Source organism: Mizuhopecten yessoensis, unplaced genomic scaffold, assembly GCF_002113885.1.
Source record: "Mizuhopecten yessoensis strain PY_sf001 unplaced genomic scaffold, ASM211388v2 scaffold716225, whole genome shotgun sequence".
In the NCBI taxonomy this organism is placed as follows: domain Eukaryota; kingdom Metazoa; phylum Mollusca; class Bivalvia; order Pectinida; family Pectinidae; genus Mizuhopecten; species Mizuhopecten yessoensis.
In genome coordinates, this window is record NW_018480010.1 from 88,394 (window position 1) to 93,406 (window position 5,013).

Below are 5,013 nucleotides of genomic sequence, written 5' to 3' on the forward strand. Positions count from 1 at the left end.
TTTTCAGAATTACAGCTTGGTAGGATAATTTCACCTTTCTGTCCCATTAGGTTTTTGGTGAGTCTAAAAAGTTGTCTTTTATCCTTGCCACATTCTTCGATTTGTTCCGAATATTAAGCCTTCTTTGACTGAAAGAGCAGTGAACCAACTAGCCGACATTGCTCTCTATATATCAGTTGGTGAACGGTTAATTTTGTCCGTCGCCACTGTCTCTCTGCTTGTCTACGTTTCTTTTTTTCCACGCGGAGATGTTCATCATACCACGGGGCATTCGGTCTCACAGTTATCACCTTAGTTTGCAGAGGTGCGTGTTTCTCTATAACGGCTTCTATACCAAATGTGTATGCTTCAACAAGATCATCAACCTTGCCTTCAGTAGATTGAAGGGCGGAACAAGACTGAATGTCATTGTTGAAATCTGGTATTGAAATTTCGCGGAATTTCCGGAAGCTCACTTCTTTCCTTGCACGAGCTGGCTTACTACAATTCAGTGTTGTGTGGACAGCAAGGTGATCACCAGATTGGTTCCCCTTTACATCACTTAGACATGGATCAATGTCTAAGTGATGTAACAGCTCCATGAATGACTCCATGAATGACTAAGTAATACATACATCCTTCATATGTTCCATGTGTCCAACATCATGAAAATCCATTAGACATGTGTAGGGTTATTTTCAAGGAATCTCTGAACAGTCTAAAAACGTCTGTACTCCTGTCGATATTAATTATCGACAGTGATTATCCAAGAACTTGTTGCAAGACTAAGTTTTCCTGTCACCCTGTCCAGTACAACCGTTACAACAGAGGAATGTGTGACTAGTTTATACAGGTAAGTCTACCTGTTGTGTACAGGTTATTATCGGCAGTTATTATCCAATAATCATTATGAACTGGGTTTTCTTTTCCCATGCCAGGTACATCGGTTTCCCTCCAATACTTGTTAAAGTATTTATTAATTAACAAGCGTTGTCGCAATAGAGAAAATTCGGTGCTCAATTACGGACGTATTATACTTGTTGTGGTTGATCGGACACATGACCGATAATGAATTTGGTTCAACAACATGATTTAAAAAACAAAACAGAACCTAAGATAAGGTATATGCTCCGTTTCAAGTTTGCCAATTACAAATTTATTATCCGATATTCATATATTTCTAGAGGTAAAATATATCAGCATATTATTTGATATTTATTTACGATTCTACTTGTGTAAGCCTATAGATGAGCAGTACAAAAACACATAGTTAGATTTAGGTTAAGCTAACACAATTTTAATATAGAATAGGTCAGATATAGAAATCAGCAGAGAGAGCAAGAACCTGTGCATTATGTCAAACAAACGATAACGAGGATGAAGTTCATTTTATTCTCAAATATAATTTTTATAACAATCTTTGAAGTATATATATATTTAGCCATATTATTATAGACGACCAAGTGGGTCAAAATGATACAATTATTTAGTGGTGTACAAAATGTAAACGAATCGAGTAAATGAGGTAAATTTATTTATTTATCGACAAAACAACGAAATGACGCTATACAGTTGTGTATGTTACAGTCTGTACCATTATGGTCGTATGAAACTACTTCCACAATTTTTAATATATCATTGAATTTTCTATTTTTACTTGAATAAATGACATGTGTAAATTATATTTCATTGCTAGATTACACTCATTGTATATGAAAGCAACACATACGCACAGCTAATTTATCTTGAATACGAGAATGCATGTGTCAGATGTTTACACACACTCTGTTGATTACACTATAGTTAATGATAGCACAGTATAATATAGTTAGATGCTTTTTATATAGAATGAGTGTAATCTAGCAAAAAAAGTTTTTGTGCGCTGTGTAAAAATGCAGACTGAACGACAAAAACTTGTACAATTATTTACTCAAGTAGTTGATATTTGCAAACGTATTCAAACTGCTAATTAAACATTTGCACTTGTTACGCTGTGTTTGTTGTGTTTTATTCGACTGCATTACAGGTTTCGTTACAAATATCTTATAAATACATATGCTTAGTATGCTGATGTTCTGTGATTCATATCAGTATAGCATATGTGAATGTATTTAAGATATTTGTTACGATCTCCTGTATATATGAAATCATAAATACGACATGGAGACGTCTGTACAACGTTAACAAAAAGTTACCCACAAACGTTTTGCGAACGTCACTTGAAAATGTCCCGCAAACTTTCATTTGCAACGTTACTGCTACCTAAATGCAACGTTGTGTCCTGACGTAACTGAAACGTTTTCATGACACTTTGTGCCCACTGGGGTATTTCGGTACTTTCTACTGTTACGATCGACATTAAATTTTGCATACAACTAGGTAAATGAATGAAATGTATGAATCAGAAGAACAAAGAAAACAATAAAAAATAATGAATTCCTGGGCGCGCGAAAACCTTCCTGTACACTCCCTGGACACTAATTAGGGTCACTCAGTGTTATCATGTCTAAAAATAATTATAACCACGGCAAAATAGCCGAACACCTGTTATAAACAGGATCACACGTGCACCCGAAAACCCTATGACGAGTCGAGTGTATGTGTCAACACAAACATTACTGACATCTCGTGAAATACATCAATATTATGAATATAACTGATAAATATGGAACAATTTAATCGACAAACATCACACATACAAACAGTTCTACTTTTACTTCTACATTATAATAACCGCCTTCAACAAGTTGAATATTATGTTATTTGGAGATCATTGCATAAGAAAGGAAAAATAAAAAAGTAAATAGATAAATATTTTTTTTTTTTAAAAACAGAATAAATAGGGATTATGGTAATTTAGCTATGGCTGATTTGAAGGCAGTTATTTTATTAAGTTCACAGATGTCTGGAGGGAGGCGGTTCCAATCAGATATTGTTCTTGGGGGAAATGACTGTTTTCTGACCTGGGTTTTACGAGAAGGTACTTGAAATGAATGAGCATGGGCGTGCCTGGTGAGACGTGATACGGACTTTAAGATGTCCATGGATATGGCTATTTGGTTGTGTAAATCTTATGGAAGGTACTGAGGCGCATATCCTTGCGTCTTTTTTTTAGTGATGGCCAGCCGAGCGTATTCAGCATTTCACCAACGCTGGACAAGTACAAGTTCTATTATGCACACGTAAACAGTTATCTGACTGTAACAGATACGCATACAGTATATAAACAAATGGAATTTGTGAATATTTCCGGCTATTTCTTATTCAATGGACGGCGTTATGGTAAAAAGATCGGGAAAGCTATAGGGGTTGTCTCCCCTTGCATGTAGCCGAGTACTTTTGGCGTACGTGGCCTCAGACCACAATTACACTTCCGGGTCGTTGTACTACGAATGTAGTGCATAAGGACATTTCAGATGGGTTATTAAATATTTTTTCCTGTCTGATCTATGACAAGTATGTACATTGTTTTACATAAATTGTTCAACAATATCTATTCTAGTGATTAAATTTTATTTGACAGATTCCAAGCTTGTATTGGCAGCAGGACACAATGAGTGATGATGCTTGAGTGATATTTTGTGATTTTTGGTAGTGACATTCAAATGAAATTATCTTTCTTAAAGGACGGTCATGAGGAACTTTCCAGCTCACTGTATGTTCAGTGTGAATAGACCTGCAGTATGAAATAGGAACCAGACCGTGCGCAAAGTTTTAAAATAATTTAATTTTGTTTTTTCTTTGGAAGTAACATATAAAAGAATTAACTGTGGTCTGAGGCCACGTGACAAATTGATATAAAATTTGAAATTAGAGTGCTGTCCCCTGTTTCAACCTCGTCAAGATTGGGTGGTGAGTTTGCTCCGATAATTTGTTATAAATTCATAGTAGGAATTGATTGCAACACAATTTTATAATACAGTTAGGTTGTTGGTTGCATAAATGAATTCGAAGTCAATGTGTGCATGTATGACAACCATGTTTTAGGGAGAAATGTGTCTGCCAGTCATTCGATAGGCCATGTCCGCGGCGAATGTTATATAACTACCGGGAGCTGTGCACGGTAAGGCACCTAATCGGAAGCCTCAGTATCGTATTTCTTAACCAGAAATGAAGTATGTGAAAGTGAAAGTAAGAGTCCTCAAATACACGTCTGGTTATAGCGGTATTTACATTATTTTAAAAGGTTAAGCATTAGAAGGTAGATGGGTGTAAGTGGGGGAGAAAGGGATGTTCCTATGTATTTCATAACTGAAGGAAAATGATCCTCCTGCATGCATGTATAACTATGAATTTAGTCATTACAACGTTTTATCTTGATTTTCTTCACGGATTTCCTCTAAATGTTTTAAAAGTGATTTGATAAAATTGTATTATTACCCGTACAAATGCACAGACAGGTTATGGACATTTATTAACCGTTTCAGACTGGTTATAAACTTGTATTAACTATAACAAACATTAGGAACATTTATTTATTGTTTCAGGCTGGTTATCACAGACATATTAGGACCATACTTTTAGGTCACCTGAGCTTTAGCGGGTTCATGAATACAGGTATGTAATTTTAAGACGCTTACAAAAATAGAGTAAGTTATTTCCGAAAACCGTACTTTCGTTTAACGGATTACGTTTGGACCATAGGATCTATTGTGAATTCGTTATTAAATATGGCCGGCCTAGTGATTAAATGTTGTTTTTGGCTAGTCTAGATCTTAGCAAAGTCTTTCCAGGTATGCATTTTTAGGTCACCTGAGACAAAGTCCGTCGTCCGTCGTGCGTCTGTAAACAATTTACATTTTCGACTTCTTCTCCAAAACCCCTGAACCAATTTCAATGAAATTTGGCAGGGACCTTCCATGGACAAAGGTCAACAAAAGTAGTTGCCGGTTTAGTCTTAAGCCCCCAGGGGCCTGAGGGGCGGGGCCAAAAAGGGTCAAATTGACTAAAATTTCAAAAATCTTCTTCTCCAAAACCCCTGAACCAATTTCAATGAAATTTTGCAGGGACCTTCCATGGACAAAGGTCAACAAA

The 5,013-nt window shown here is 36.0% G+C and overlaps 1 protein-coding gene across 5 annotated transcripts in view; it reads left to right on the plus strand.

Moving 5' to 3' along the window:
• Positions 1 to 5,013, plus strand: part of LOC110442185 (dimethylaniline monooxygenase [N-oxide-forming] 5-like) — a 38,699-nt gene that overhangs the window by 3,846 nt on the left and 29,840 nt on the right. Inside the window, exons 1-2 of one of the 5 annotated variants that reach the window (XM_021485671.1) lie at positions 3,416 to 3,435; positions 4,467 to 4,536. The gene's annotated coding sequence lies outside the window, so the exon portion shown is untranslated. Of the gene's footprint in view, positions 1 to 705; positions 833 to 3,415; positions 3,436 to 3,726; positions 3,832 to 4,466; positions 4,537 to 5,013 lie in introns of those variants that run through there. The other 4 variants (XM_021485669.1, XM_021485670.1, XM_021485674.1 and 1 more) reach the window with 4 other exon arrangements.